Raw genomic sequence first — 17,933 nt, forward strand, 5'->3', positions numbered from 1 at the left:
ATATAGATTGTTTAATTTATAAATTAACAGAGAAAATAATTTAATTTATAAAGAGAATACTCTACAATTTTTAATGAAAAAATATGACAAGATATTTTAATTCAATCCTGAATTCTCAACGTATATGAAAAAATTATTTAGTATTTTAGTTTAGGTAGTATATGTAGGGATGATTTTACTCTTTTCTCCCTCTTATCAAAGTTTAACATCAAATAACGATCAATACAATAACCTGAAAACAATACTACCGTTTAGAAAAATATAATCGTGCATTTAACTGCAGAAAAATTAATTTAATAATTATTTAAATCAATATTTTTATTTCTTTTAGATTACTAATTCACGACAAAAGCTTAAGTTTGCACGTGAGAATACGTTATAGAAATGTCGTAGCTTATTGGCATTTGAACTCTGAATGAAATGCTATACAAATCCGTCATGCACATCCGAAAAAGGTATAATTTATTAAAACATGAATAAATTTAATAAAGGTTATATTAAATAACAATGAAATATAAAGGTTTGAAAAACTCGTACTATCAAAAATTTCGATTAAAAATTTAGATATATGTAACCTAATCGTTTAATTAGAGTTACCAGGTCTTCAAAAAAATTCGTTACAAACTGAAATCTATGTATATATTTTTTGAAAAAATCGTTCGACAAATTTTAGCATGAAGTCATAAAATTTACATAAACATTAAAATTTACATAGAATTTATAAGCAACAATTTGCTTCAAATTCCTCCGATGCCGAAGCATGTTGTTTTTAGGGGGAGATTCTTTAGTGAGCTTAGTGAGTTTCTGGCGGAAAACCTCACACACCCAGTAGTACGGGCTGCTGGGCGTCTGACAGCAGATTTTTCCTGTTTCCGCGGAAAGAAAAAACCTTAATTCGAGTATATAAAAAAGTATATATAAAGTACGAGTATATAAAAAGTATTATTTCATTACAAAAAGGGCATATCACTGTTGCAATACACTACCTGTCATAGTTTTCCTTAAGCTGTGACACAAGCGTAAATCGCATACGATACCAATTAAAATTGCTTTTTCTGATAGTAATGATGTATAAATTTACACCGAATTGCGGTACGAATGAAGGTATCACATGTAAGAGTGATTATTTTGTTGAGCTTGGTATGCTGATAAGGAGTAGTATATCCAACATACTTCAGAAGCCAACGATAAACCAATTCACATTTTACTTCCTCAGAAAGTCTGGCATGGTATGCTTGTTATTCTTAAATAAACCTATGCAATTTATGCATTATGCGATTTTAGCACTTAGCATACATGATAATCCGGTTACTAGATAATTTTTGTGTTACTGGTAAAAGCGTCTTTAGTTCCCGAATTGAAAGTGGAAATAAATATAAATGTTATATTCAGGTTAGATTTAGTTCACAATGCTAATTTAATTTGTACTATTAGAACACGATTTGTTATTCTCCACTTATGAACTAATTTTCAGAAAAAAGTGTAACTGAGTAAGACAAATACAATTCAAATTTTGTAAGTACGGCGTTAAAAACGTTAAGCATAATTTGTTGTAAAGAAGCCATAACTCTCCCATCACGACAAACACAAAATATATAAGCATAGATCTCCCAACCAGTTATATAAACTATTTAGAGACAAAAATAAGAATAGATCGATAACTAATAGAGGCGATTTCTGATTGATGAAATATCTATACTACCAGAAGTTTTAACAGACTGTCGCTAGACCACTTCCAGTAATGAGCAACCATAAGGACACGTAACTTAAATTTAGAAATTTAATTAATTTAGGTTTAACATTAATTTTAAAAGGTTTGGAAAAATATTAAAAAAATATATGTATAATTCCATAATAATGTATGACTGTACTCTTTTTTAAGTTATTCAACTTACCGGCCTCCGTGGCGCTACTGGTAGCGTCTCGGCCTTTCATCCGGAGGTCTCGGGTTCGAATCCCGGTCAGACATGGCATTTTCACACACGCTACAAATCATTCATCTCATTCTCTAAAGAATGAAATACTTAAATACTTAACACGTTAGTCTCGGAAGTTAGAAAAAAATTTAAAAAAGTTATTCATATACCTTAAATCGCCTACTTGACAACAATTTCGCTAGCAAGGAAGTAAGAATTTAAACTTCTTTACTAGTAATGTATCGATCTGCTCGTTTTTGAGAATAAAATAAGTATCTCATATTATTGAATATATATATATATAGATGACCTGTGCAACTGTATCCGAAAACATAATACTTTTAAGGTATTTAATTGCTTCAACCCGTTAAAATAGATTGACCAATAAGATTCAAGGTAACATTTTCATGCTTCTGACAGGGTAAAGACCATGAACTTTATTTTCTGACAATGATGTTAAGATATCTCATTTCTTCCTGCATTAAATCTATAAGCTGCAGATGATACAGCGCACTATAAATGCATCATCAGCGTAACTACACGGATTGATGATTAATTGATTCTTATTCTTACTGCTGTTTTAATAAAACGTTTTTTTTTTTATATACGGACCAAATAAATATTTAAAAATGTTTGGATTTTTTAATTCTTTATTTAAATAGTAATAACAAAATAAAAAATATAAACGCATACATCCAGATTAAAATACAGATGTTAAACGAAAGAACATCTTATAACATTAACAATTTTACATTAAGGTGAAATAGTTTTTACACAGCATAAAATTAATACAGTGTTTATTTCGAGTATTAATTTAAAATTTTACAACAATAACGTATCGGTTAGATTAAAAACTTATTATTCTACTTTTTTGTAAATGCTTTTTAAATTACATAGAATAAAAATTGTAACAATAATCCTTTGACAAGCGTGATAAGACAATTACATAAGAGTACATGACAATTTCCTTGAGACTTGTCACATTATTATAACTGACAGTGACAATAATATATTACAATAATTATTTCAACTGCTCAATGAACCGGTCAAAAATATAATGTTCTTTAACCATCAATATATATTAAATCAAATTTATTAACGGATATAAAAGACGTAAAACAGTCAGTCATCTTTATATTTAAATTAACGCGTTGTAGTAGAAGCTGATTATCAGAAAATATCAAGCAAATAACATTTTTCCGCATCAATGAACTTTGAATTTTTAAAAAAAAATTATAATGTCAAAATAAATTAATTACTAAAATTAATATAACGGAAGTAATTTACCAGCAGCGACCTTATAAAACAATTTATGTACGTCTAAGGGATTAAATACGTCAACGAATATTTTTTTGTAGATTTTAATGATTGTGATATAAACTAATGGGGGAGAGTGATCTTAACAATTTAAATTTTGCATAAGGGTCCTTGTTATGGCAGTGAACGATACCATTTTATAACCTAACGGTGATAAAAATCAGGGTAATTTCACGTACTGAAATCCTGATAGTGAAAGGATGTGAAGTAAGAAGGTCATGGATAAGCTAAGCATACTTTTTAATCAATAGGTTTAAAGCAAAATCTATTCAATATTTAATACAGTACAATAAGTTCAATACTAAGGTTCAAAATTGATACTTAAAGAACGATACCAATAAACATTAAAATTTCGAAAGTTACGTGGACACGATTGTTCCGTAAATTTAGCAACAGTTTGCAAAACTACGAGTACTACTTTACAGTTAAATCTAAGAATAAATAACTTTGAAATTGATCGGGTTTTCATAAAAATATAAAAAACATTTGTGCGCGCCTGATAAAACTAAAACTTGGGTTGATAAAACTATACTAAATTTTAATTAAAATTTAAAATAACGCAAACAAAAGATGATTTTAAAAGCACTGACGTACGAAAAAAGAAAACAACACTTTACGGGATTTTAAAGGGATCCCACAAAATGAGGAAAAACCAAAATGGGGTTTAAATTTTGATTACTCATCAATAGAAGTAGAAAAAACACAGGCCTAAAAAACAAGTCATAATGAAGTTATAGATTTTCTCCTTATTAAAAAAAAAAAAAGATTAATAACTGTGCGAATAATAAATTAATATCTTGACTCCAGTCAAAGAAAACTTAAAATCTTAATATGTCACTAGTTAAGTACAATTAAAGGGGCCCATAAGATATATGAACTGACAAAAAACACATTTATATTGTTTAGCCGACTCTCGATTAACCGGTAAAATATTTTTTGTTTCGCTTATAATTGATGCTAAGTAGAATATTGATCACAATTAAAATGAAAGAAGAAAATGATTTATCGTACACAACCATAATATTCTACTACTTTTCATTTTGTAAATTATTTCATTTTCTTCGAGTAGTTTTTTTATAAAGGCAAATTCAGGTGGATCATTATCGCCCAAAAGTCTTGATAGAAAAATGCCGCAACACAAATGGACCACAATGCTAAGCAAATTTTCAGTAAAACATCACAAAATTAGATATAATGAAAAATATATAAAATTTATTAAATATGTTATAAAATAAAAGGAACAATTCGGGACTCAACAAATTTGGAAACAAAAGTAATCTCCATAACAAAATGAATTAAACGAAGACAGGTGAAATACATAAATTAGAAAAAAAAGGGGAGTACGTATATACATACACGTGCGCACACGTGAGAAAATAATGAACAGTTATAACTGTTTATCCAAAGGGCACATCAGATGATCATGAGGAATCCATGCGTTAACCTCAAACGCTGTAAAGGGAATGCAACATCTTCACGACTGTCTCTCACGAATATGGTTGTCTTTGCTCGAATAAGATTACACATCATGAGGCGAAAAGATCAATAGCATTAATCAGTGCATCATATTAATAAAAATTGAATGATCTCCAAACTGTGTAGGATTGCTTCAAAGTTAATTACCTACGGATAGACCAGGAAAGCACCACTTGAGGAGGAAAATTTACGTGGCTTTATATAAAGAGTGTCCCACAAAGAAATGGAAAACTTCAAGACATGTTCTACTGATGAAAATAATGAAAAAAGTTCATATAAACTTAGGACTGGAAACGCTTTGTTTTCAAGTTACAGCTAGCGAAAGATTTCGGCCGGATTTCAGCTCTTCTAATAAAAAAAAAAAGCCCTACTGTAATTTTTGGGACCAAAATTAAGGAGTAAAGTTGGTGGTTTCGTATGTAATTTGAATTGGGAAGTAGGATAAAATAGATCCAGAACTGTAACTCCAATAGTTTTTAAAATATCCGACGTAAAACACACATTTCGTGTCGAAAAACAAGTTTTTTAGGTTTGTAATACAATAGCTTTGTTAAATGCGGAAGATTTAGTAACAAAACTAGTAGAGAATTTAATTGTGAGAAAATTAATATAAATACAGACAATAAAAATTAAATATAAAAACTTTTAAAAAACGGTTTTTTATTGAAGCAAAACAGACGAAAAATAGACAAAAAAAATTTGTTATTCTGTAAAAAAAAAAGTATAAACATTACACATTATATTTTCCCCCAAAACATAATTAAATAATCTAATTATAATAAATTACTTTTCCTTAACAAAATCATTTAGAAAACAACGGTTTCAATCTGCTGGATATCATTTTTATAACAACAAAAATGTTAAGCTAAAGTCTTTTACCATGCAAATTGTAGGATAACGTAACATTTAGAAACGGAGGAATACAAAATCAGTGCAAATTATATACCTTGAACATAATATTTTTTATAATACTTTTTTTACTTTAAAGAGCCGTTGATAAATTTATTAAGGTTTTTTTTTGGAGGGTGAAAATCTCTTTTGTGTTACAATCACCCGGAACAACCATAATATAATATTACAGAAAAGAAACATATTTCAATAATTATTAAATAGCAGAATAAAGATGCACGACCTTAAAAAACAAGATATTAGATAGCATCATCGTACTGTTTCCTAGAAAATATCTTCGATATTAGCTCCTAATTTAAATTTACGACACCATGCCGTCATAAATTTATAATACAAATAGTCCATGTGGTGTATCGTTAGTTGGCAGTCACAGCGAACATAAACGGATACATCGAATCTGATTCATTAAAAAGTTTTAAACAATTTTTTTTTTAACCGAAAAGACACACGAATATTAAAAAAAAAGTCATACATAATTTTCAAACGCAAAAATTATATGCGCACAAGTTGTCACAAGAATAATAATAAACGCTAAATGAAATTAAAACATGCTCTTAACAAAGGTCACTATTACATAATAAGCTTTTTAACATCAGAAAACGTTTCAATTATTGCTTTTTATGGAATTCGAGAAGTCAACCGTATAAAAAATAATACCACAGAACAGCGTTAAAATTGTTTATCTAAAGTACAAAGCAATACGTAATCCTCTACTCAATATTATAATATTGAAAAATATAACATACTAACACATATACGGAGAGAGGGAGAAAGAGAGGAGAGAGAGTGAGATAGAGACCATGTATAGTTTATTTCACATTGCTTCAGAACATAAGTGTCATTTCAATAAAAAAAGTCATACTATTATTATTACGTGGTTTTCAATTTAGCGTAAATAATTTATTCCTATTGAAAAAAGACACCTATGTATGGAAAGGAAATCATGGTTTACCAGAATAATAATATTATTGTACTTTACATCAAACGGTAATATATTTACATTAAAATAACCTTTTTCGTAATGTAGGTATATATTTTAATAAAGTCAGCAAAATTATACGTGTTCAGAAAATGCAGAAAATACTCATTTTGGGATAAACTATTTTTTAAGAATAAAATTTAAAAATTTGGATGCAACTAAAGCGCTTTTTCGGAAATAATAAGAGTTTGAGATAATATCAAAGTAGTCAACATAGATTCCTTGCATCCTTTAAAAATTCTGTTGCATTTTTAAAAATAGAATAAGTTACAAAGGACTTTAAATATCACAACAAATTTAAGAAACAGAAGAATATTCTTATAAAAAAATATTTGGATGGAGTGGAACATTTTTTAACAGTGAAAATAAAAGTTACAAAATAAAAGTATAGGGCTCTTTGAAATCTGATTTACTAGATAATGTTAAAAATTAGCTGGGCTGATACATTAAGGCACCTATATTTATTGATTTTGATTACAGAAGGAAATATAGAGTAATAAACCTCAATGAAAAGATAAAGATTTGACTAAATGAAAAGGTGCAGCAAACCAGTCAAAAAAACTAGAGATAAAAAAGAAAAACGAAGAATATACTGAATTTTTTTGGAAGATCTAATCTAAATGCCATGGACTGGATTAATTACTTTTTGCTTCTTTTTTTCCTGGACGCACAACAAATTATTCTGGTTATCAGCGCCCGGAAACGATATTACTACAAACAATTTAACTTTTTTTGGGTTCATCAGCTTTTATCCTCCCCCTGGAGCCAGACCCGAAACCAAGCATGAACCCAGCTCCAGGGGGTGCCTTCGCCTCAAACTGCCTAGTCGAGAACTGACATTCCTTCAAGAAAGCCGAGACTCTGTCCCGGCTTAATACTCGCCATACCTCTAATGAGGGGACCTCGTAAAGATCCTCCGACCGGGACTACGGTCTTGATGCCACGCCTCAAATGAGGAATCCCAAAGGGATCCTCCACCGGGACAACGGTCTCACTTTGGCCCCCTAATCGAAGTCCGATCGGAACACTAAGGGAATCTCTGTCCAATCACCGGCAGCGGGACAGCTAAGCGGCCGCCCTTCCTGGACAGGGCTGTCTCAACCCAGGTCTTCCCCAAACTACAGGAAAAGCACTTCATTATTTGGTCTTGCTCCTGCAGCAGCGTTCCCCGAGAGAATGCTCCTGAGAATTACAAAGGGTACATTTGGCCTCCGTTGGGTAATCCTTACGTAGATGCCCCGCAATGCCACATCTCAACCTCATAGGGAAAGACATAGGCATTTTTACCATCAAATCTTTTTTTTTCTATTTAGCCTCCGGGAATCACCGTCAGGTATTACTTCAGAGGATGAAATGTATGAGTGTAAACCTTGTGACGCTTCCGGTCGCCACACTGCCCCCTTTCCTAGCCCTGATGGGCTTTAACGGGAAATATGTCGCAATACCACAGTTGAAACAACTGTGGCGGTCCTCGCCTATCGGGATCGGGTCGCCTATCAGACCCAGCCCGGTGCCCAATCCCCCAACATCTATAGCAACACTCCTCAGCTGACCTCCTTGAAACCCGGCAAGACACCTATCAAATGCAGATACGGCCTCTTTCAGCAATTTATACGCGAAATAAAACGCGGTGGCGATTTATTTCGCCACCGTTGCCACCTTTACAAACGATTTAATTTAACAACAACAAACTTAAAAATTAAATAATAGTAATATAAAACAAATTCAATTCACAATTAAAACGCGCAATATCATAACGAAAAATAATCCTTCAGCATACATGTAAAGTGTCTACACCGAAGAATGCTACAGGAAAAATAAAAATGCATTATTAAAAATCTTAACTTAAAACATCAAAATTATAAATAGACGAAATACATAATCAAATTTCATAATAATCAAATTTTTGAATAGAGATGTACGGCCTTAAGAAATAGTAAGACATTCGATAATATCAACATATTGTTCCCAAACATTTTTTGAATGTTATTCCCTAATTTAAATTTTCGAGATAGTCCAAAAGGATGCGCCGTGTACAGTTAGTCGGCAGTCGCAGTGAATACAAACGGGTGCATCGGTCTGTGTCATGAGATGTCCATGAGCGAGCCTAGTGTGTTCGATTCGTCAGCGGCAAATAATAACTTCCTCTCGATAGTTATTCCTGCATGAAGAGCTTCACGGTAACACAGTGTTCTTAAATAGAGGAAGTTTATTATTGATGGTAGCATTCCATTCACTCTACAGTTCATCACAAACCATCCTCTTCAGAAAACAGACAAGATCATCCGAAACGACGCGGTTAGTGAAAGAAGGCTGCAAAAATAACCTCTTTTGCCGCACGATCAGTGCGTTCATTGCAAGAAATTCTAATATGGTTGGGGATCCAGCAGAAGTTAACACTTGTGTTACACTGAGTCGTTTCAGAACTAATAAATTGTGTCTTATAGAGAGCAAGGTGTCAGGAGTACATATCATTAATCGCCTGCAAGGCATTCGTAGAATCTGATCATACAAATACGTGTCGAAATGTTGGGCTATTTATATTCAAGGCCTTATTAATTGCATACAGCTCCGCGATGAAAACATTGTCGATGCTCGGAAGGCCAAAACATGTTACATTCATTAATTACAAATCAGACTTTAATTACTGACAGATTTTATTAAAACTGATCTTGCTTGATTGCATTGCAAGCATGACACGATGATCATTTTTTTCCACACAAATCACTACAACAAAACGGTTCTCTGTTGAACAGAACCGGGCAGATTAGCGACATTTTGTCATCTTATACGAGTAATTCGTCATCATGGTCGAAAGTATTTCCTTAAAATTTTCTACGGATTTCAGTGCATATCCGTTGCATTTTTAAATAAAATTCATAAAAATTGTTGAAATTTGGTTAAATTCTATGAGGTTCTATTTAAAGATTAAACATTTATTATTGTTATAATAAATGTTTAATGTTTAATTTTTTTTTTTTTACGCTGTTGCGTAAAAAGTAAAGTAATAATTGCAGTGTAATCTTGACTTCTCTTCGTCAGCAATAAGTTATGTAAATGACATAAATATTATTCATAATATTTTCTGAAATTATTACTGGTTGAAGGTACTTTAACTTATCACTCATTCGTTTTCATTGAAATAATAATAATATTTTTAAAATGTTATTTCTACAACTGCAATGAATTACAATAATGGTAATTCAAACAATTATATAACAGTCGATGAGATCTTCGTAGTAAGGGATTTAACATTAAAAAAAAAAACTAATTTTTGCTATTCGGTTGAATTTCACCAGTAAAAAATTAAAATATTTATTATGTCATTTTTAAATCGTCATGAAAAATAATAGTGAAAATTCAGAAATAGGAAAAATTAACCTTCATCAAAACTTTACTATCAAGTGACTGCCGATTATCACAAATATATTACAGATATTTGGAAATCACGGACTGAAATAAATTTCTAAAATGTTATTAATTTCATTTACCTTATCACTTTATGTAGATGTTTTATGATATTATTGTTAGATTTTAACATCTGGGGCATTATTGTAGACCCTAGACTTATTCAATTCTCAATTATACTAAATTACCGTAAAAAAAGATAAAAATCAATTTTATTATGTTGCGTTTTGCGAGATTAGTCATAAAAAAAAATGAAACATAAAAACATAGCGTAAAAAAATAATAAAGGCGTTACTGATAACAAGGGAGTCTTACAAATCAGTAGAAAATATACCCCGTTTATTTTCTACTGATTTTATTACATACATTTTATGCATTTTAACATTAAGATTTCCTGAGTTAAGACGATCGATTTCATCTTCGTACAAATCACTAAGCGAACAAAATTTATGAATGTTTTTATTAATTTATTATCCATTCTTTGTTTTACATCATTTTTCCAATAAAATATAAAATCATGAAATTTAATGTCAGAATTAAAAGTGTAATATAAAATCCGAGTGTTAATAGGAGATAATGTATTTTGCCCATTGGTTAAAATGTTATCTCAAACCAAATCATCTTAATTGATAATATTTTTATTGGTTACTAGGCATTTTTATCATAAAATCTTTTTTTTTTCTGTTTAGCCTCTGGGAATCACAGTTAGATATTACTTCAGAGGATGATATGTATGAGTGTTAATAAAGTGTAGTCTTGTACAATCTCAGGTCAACCCTCATCATGAAATCTATCACTTTCGATTTTCACACCATTTCTTTTACATCTTTTTACATAATAATTATAAACGTCTGACGAATAATAATTATAACGATTTGTAATCGGACGACTGAGTTGCTTCGTTTGAACAGAATTATCGATTTGAAAATGGAGGTAATTTACAAAAGAAAAGATTACTATTATACTCGTAGTTATCTGTTGCATTCTATTAGCTTAAATATAGAAAAAAAACCCTTCCACATTTATAACAATACGGAAATAGGAGAAAAAGAATAAGCAAACAGCGATTGCGTTTTAGTTGAAATCAGTTACCTCATACTACATCATCATAGTCGATAATAATATCAATTCAAATGATTTCAAACATTTTATATATTTATGATCTTTTGTAGCTTTCATTGCACACTTCTAAAATTAAAAAAAAAAACATTCTGATATATTAAGTTACCTCTCTCTTTTTCTGTTTAGCCTTCGGAATCACCGTACGGTATTAATTCAGAGGATGAATAAGGATATGTGTGAATGTAAATGAAATGTACTCTTGTACAGTCTCAGGTCAACCGTTCTTGAGATGTGTTGATAATTGAAACCCAATCACCAAGGAACACCGGTTTCCACCACGATCTAGTATTCAAATCCGTATAAAAGTAACTGCCTTTACTAGGATTTGAAACTTAAAACTCGCGACTTCGAATTCAGCCGATTTGCGATGACGAGTTCATATTAAGGTATCTTACTTACTTTTCTGTTTAACCTCCGGAACCATCGTAAGGTATTACTACAGAGGATGAATGAGGATGATATGTATGAATGGAAATAAAACGTACAGTCTCAGGTCGACTGTTCCTGAAACGGTTTTTTTGCATTTGAGCTTTGTATCTTTATTTTTTTCATTACAAATTAACGTTTTGGAGTTGGGTGTAGTTAATTGAAATCCTACCACCAAAGAATACCGGTATACATGATCTAGTACTCAAATTCGTAAAAAAGAATTAAGACATCTAGACGTAGACAATCAAACGCTTGTTAGAATATTTTGGATTAATCAATTTTATTTATAGATTATCATTATATTATGGCAAAAATATTTCTAAAAATATTTTTTATTTTTTGGGGAAAATATTCATTTTATTAAATTTTTGTTTTGTATTAAGAATTTAGCTTATAAATTAAATCAGCATTTTTTCCTCAATAATGGTTGGCTGGAGTAGCACTAAGGAAAATATATTCGACCTTCTAAAAAAACCTTTTAAAAAGGTTTTAAAAAACCTTCTAAAACGAACTTTTAAAAAAAGGTTTTATATATATATATATATTATTACCTTTACCTTTATTCGGATTTGAATACTACATCGTGGATAACTGTGTTCTTTAGTGGTTGGGTTTCAATTAACGACACGTCTCAGGAGTAATAAACCTGAGTTTGTTCAAGAATACAAATTTACAGGTACAGTTACATTATACTGATAAGTCGCAAATGACTTTAATTGTTGATGCCACTATAAATAAAAGTATTAAAATATATATATATATATATTCTTTTTCAGTTGATTATGACTCACTCACGACATGTTATTTTGTATTTCTATATCTACATTTATATATATAAATAAATATAAAAGAAAATGTTCCGACTGACTGATTCATCAACGCCCAGCAAAAACTACTGAAGATAAATTGATGATAATCTTTATAAATGTTTTTCTTACAGTGTAAGTGCACACTAAGAAAGTATTTTTTTGAAATTACAAGTCTAAAGTTTAAACGGAGTAACAATGAAATTTACTTTTTTTTTTAATTTATCAGTAAAAAATGAGAGTATCAACTTGTCTTTTGGTGTGTGTAATTTTCATGTAAATATCTAAAAACCAATTTCTAGATTTTTCGAGATTCAATCATGAAAGGTTTGAAGAAAGGTAAAAAAAAAAAATGTTAATAATGATTGCAAATTTTTCCCATTTCTGAGTAAACTAAAGACATTCACTAGATTGGGGCTTGCAAATACCTTTCAGATAAATATCTAAAAACCATTTGCGATTTTTATTTGAATTTCGATTTTTAAAGGATGCGATGGTATACGGCGCGGCGGCTCCACCAACACATCCACTGTTACTGTATGTACAACGTGACTGGCTACATCTTCCTCTGGTTATTTACTACAAAGCACACAATTTAAAAAAAAAAAAATGAGAAACGAAGTACGGCATCCACTTACAGTAGTGTTTGTCGGGTAACGATAAGAACCGAGCAAAATATAGTTTTACCCGTACTTCGTACGGGTAATCAGTTCTTCTTATTTGTTTAGTTAAAAATTATAACTAATATTTTTAAGATGGAGGAAGACTGTTTTGAAACCCAAATTCTTAGATCACTCAAGCTTAAGGCCTGCAGTAACCAAACTGTTGCTGTGAAGAAATTACAATACACTGATAGTTTTTATAAATTGAACAGGCTTTAATTTTTATTTATTATTTTTGTTATTCTCACAAGCATGAATTTAATAAACACAGAGGGGTTCAGGGAGCAGAGCCCCCTGGTTAAACAGGAAGGGTGAGTAAGCGAGCCCTGACCATGACGGGAAAAGTAAGTAATTATATAGCGCGGACGAAGCCGCTACTGATCTGCTAATATATATATATATATGCAGGAAATTGTTATTATGATCACTGCAAATAATGTTTTTGATTTCATTACTGATAAAATTAACAAAGCTGAAATAAGTCAAGTAAACAAAAATTATCCGTAGCGTAAAAGTAAAACGAACAAAAGAAAAAAAGGTTAATAACATTTTTTACACGATTAATGTATAAAGAAAGGATTTAGTTAAAGGAAATGAAGATTAATATCAGCTACAAAAGAAATGTGATGAGAGGCGGAGACGATGAAATAGAAACAAAACGTAATAAAAAGTAATGTACAAAGATCAACAAAAGTAAGGATACTGTTATAAATTATATAATAAAAAGAAGACAAATCAAAAAAAGTATGTAAACGAACGGAGATAGTAACTAATAAATAGATAAATAAAAGTAAAAATTACAGAGCGGTAGTTTGAAAGGAATTCTATATATGTGCTAGGACGTTAATCATTCGTCGGAGATGAAACAACCGGTGTTGAAGTAAATACTACCGCCATTGTGGGCAATAAAATGTACTGTAACACTGAGCGGCAGAGCAGTACCTTTTTCTTAACTTAATTTTTCTTCAGTGATAGGAATAATATGTTTTATTTTTCATTTTACATAAAAAAACAAAAATGTTAAAAATTGTATTAATTCCTTCTCTATGTTAAATTTACATGATTCATTTTAAATAATTGAAATGCACAAATTGATACACATCGTGTGAACGAAACACAATCGTCCATTCATTATAAAAATACCAGGCATAATTTGTAACTGGAGGTTTTAAAATGAATGCAGAAACAGAAAAATGCAATCGTATAGAAAATCTTTCATGATCGTTTTGTTTCAATTTAATTAAATACGATATTTTATTTATACAGTTTTCTTTAACAGTTAAATTATAAATTAAACGCTACTTTGTAAAGAAACTGCCATATCTGTACAACCAGCCAGTGTAATGGCAGTTAAAACAAAGTAATTCTTTAATAAAGCTACGAAAAACCTTTAAATAAAAAAATGGCCCGAAGAGACGGATGGTCATAAACATCAATTATTTTCGGTAACAATCTTTTACAATCATATGAAGAACATAAGAAAGAAGCCGTAATAAGAAAGGGAGTCCGACAAGGATGTTCCATATCTCCGTTACTTTTTAATCTTTACATGGAACTAGCAGTTAATGATGTTAAAGAACAATTTAGATTCTGAGTAACAGTACAAGGTGAAAAGATAAAGATGCTACGATTTGCTGATGATATAGTAATTCTAGCCGAGAGTAAAAAGGATTTAGAAGAAACAATGAACGGCATAGATGAAGTCCTACGCAAAAACTATCGCATGAAAATAGACAAGAACAAAACAAAAGTAATGAAATGTAGTAGAAATAACAAAGATGGACCACTGAATGTGAAAATATGAGGAGAAAATATTATGGAGGTACAAGAATTCTGTTATTTGGGAAGTAGAGTTACTAAAGATGGACGAAGCAGGAGCGATATAAAATGCCGAATAGCACAAGCGAAACGAGCCTTCAGTAAGAAATATAATTTGTTTACATCGAAAATTAATTTAAATGTCAGGAAAAGATTTTTGAAAGTGTATGTTTGGAGTGTCGCTTTATATGGAAGTGAAACTTGGACGATCGGAGTATCTGAGAAGAAAAGATTAGAAGCTTTTGAAATGCGGTGCTATAGGAGAATGTTAAAAATCAGATGGGTGGATAAAGTGACAAATGAAGAGGTATTGCGGCAAATAGATGACGAAAGAAGCATTTGGAAAAATATAGTTAAAAGAAGAGACAGACTTATAGGCCACATACTAAGGCATCCTGGAATAGTCGCTTTAATATTGGAAGGACAGGTAGAAGGGAAAAATTGTGTAGGCAGGCCACGTTTGGAATATGTAAAACAAATTTTTAGGGATGTAGGATGTAGAGGGTATACTGAAATGAAACGACTAGCACTAGATAGGGAATCTTGGAGAGCTGCATCAAACCAGTCAAATGACTGAAGACAAAAAAAAACAATCATATATCCTGAACTGGGAAATGGAGCAATGCGTCCTCCGTCATAATTTAATATCATGACGGATGATGTTTACTGTGCACACGTCTTAAAATAAAATGAGATATTTTTGTAGCTAAATAATGATTGTTTAGATGCCAGTTCAAAATAAATCGCAATCACGGGAAACCATCGTATCCGCCCATATAATTAAAACATGTTGGCAATTATTTGTAGAAACTAGTTTTATGTTGAAAAGAATCTTCCTCGTGAACAATCAACAATAAACTTTATGTATGCCTAAGAATATATTGAAACACAAATGTCAAAGGATTTTTTAGAAGGATATACAAAAGAATCTTTATAAAATTCAACAAGTAACACAAGCATTGAAAAATAGGATCTTGAAAAAAGACTACTAACTGATTGCAATTGTAGAACAGGAATTAATACGGGGTTATTCTTACTCCCAACGAAGCACATCATTTCTATCTAAGTGGAAATGTGAACAACAACAAACTTTCAGTGAACAAACAAAACTTTCAATACAACAACCAATCTACGAACAACATGAGTTACTGCCAGTCCGTTTTATGGTAGGTACTGGAAAAATAGACGCATCCTTTTTGAGATCATAGTAACTCCATTATCGTTACACCAAAACGATGTATCAGAATTATTGAAAAACTGTTTTATAATGAAACATTCTTAATAAAAACGAACACTTAGATACAAGTCCAAACACATAATTTCAAAGAAATGAGGCGATCAATCACCACCACTGGTCTATCACTGACAAACAAAATGATGTAAGTTTTTACGAATAACGTGTTTTCTATCAAAAATATGTTAGCCGATTATAATCAAATTAAAAAAATAGGAACCCAAGTTTATCATTTTTAGCAACATCAACTGAAGACACCGCCATGTTAATTTAAATCAACAATCTAATGTTGCACCATTGTTTTAGGACGAAAAACACTTTCGCCTATCATCACCCGGGTTAAAAAGATAAAAAAAGCCCCTTCTTGGCTATTAAAATATTAATAAAATAAGGTTAAAACTACGATGTAAAATAAGATAATAATAAGATCATTATTCTGCATGGAATATCAACGGATGTCAGGAGGCTTCCGTGTGTTACTAGATTTATACAAAAAAAAAGTCCACTAATTCAAGGCGACTATCTCGGACTGATAACTTTCATCGTTTGGATTTTAGCTTTAATGTTACATATCTTACTGTCAATAATATTCGCCTGATTCTGCTAAGCTTTCTTCAAACAACACTTCAGAAAGCTGAAATCATAACAGGAAATCATCAGACTTTCATGTCTTATGAAGGTCAGCTGAGTGCAAGCTTCTTAGTGGCAACCCACCACCGGTTGGTCTAGTGAACGCGTCTTCGCAAATCAGCTGATTTCGAAACGGAGATTTCTAAGGTTCAAATCCTAGTAAAGGCAGTTACTTTGATTTGGATTTAAATACTAGATCGTAGAAACCGATTTTTCTTTGGTGGTGTTCTTTTGGTGGTTTGGTGGTTCCTGATTAGCTTCCGGGAATTATCGTTCAGGTATTACTTCAAAGGATGAATGAGGATGACATGTATGAGTGCAAATGAAATGTAGTCTCGTACAGTCTCAGTTCAATCATTCTTGAGATGAGTGTGGTTAATTGAAACCCAACCACCAAAGAACACCGGTATCCACGCTCTAATATTCAAATCCGTATAAAAGTAACTGCCTTTAGTAGGACTTGAACGCTGGAACTTTTGACTTCCAAATTAACTTATTTGGGAAGACGCGTTCCCAAATCCAACCCGGTGAGTCGTTCTTTGGTGGTTGGGTTTAAATTAACCACACATCTCAGAAATGATCGACCTGAGACTGTACAAGACTACAATTCATTTATACTCATACATATCACCCTCACAAGTAATACCTGACTGTAGTTCCGTAGGCTAAATAGAAAAAGAAAAAGCTTCTTAGTGGCTAGATCGGCTGGGATTCCTACATGTTTAGGAATCTAGTAGAAAACTGATACGTATATTGCAGTTTCTAAAACCAGACAAGATCTGGAATTAGTGGGTGTTTAGGAAGTGTCAGATACTGTGTGAAAAGCATTTACTGAATCATATTACAAAGGATTACAGCGGAAACCATATGTGAAGGCCATGATTATGGCAGACAGTGAAGCCGTAAATATACTGAATTGTGATCGATTATAAAGGAACTTCTAACGGAATCACCCTGATTAAACCATAAAAAACTTTCGTTGAAAAATAATTTGATTTGTAACATATGTGTAAGCAGCCGTAGATGACACTGAAATCGTAAAAACGGAAAACTAGTAGTATACTTTTCCGTTGATAGCAAGTATGAGTGTTCTAGGCACAACGTGTACCAATATATAATAACATTAGCTTAGCTCTAAGATTCAATGCCGCTTTTAAGTGGGGATGCTTTTTTATACGGTCATAAAGCCTATTGCTATAAATAATATGATAAACAGCAGGTTGATGA

At 31.3% G+C, this 17,933-nt stretch overlaps 1 protein-coding gene across 2 annotated transcripts in view; it reads right to left on the reverse strand.

Annotated features, from left to right (window-relative positions):
* The window catches only part of sn (fascin domain-containing protein singed), a 236,816-nt gene that overhangs the window by 133,604 nt on the left and 85,279 nt on the right, over positions 1-17,933 (reverse strand). The gene's annotated exons all lie outside the window — the stretch shown is intronic.

The sequence above is a fragment of the Lycorma delicatula genome, chromosome 9 (genome assembly GCF_047948215.1).
Source record: "Lycorma delicatula isolate Av1 chromosome 9, ASM4794821v1, whole genome shotgun sequence".
Classification (NCBI taxonomy): Eukaryota; Metazoa; Arthropoda; class Insecta; order Hemiptera; family Fulgoridae; genus Lycorma; species Lycorma delicatula.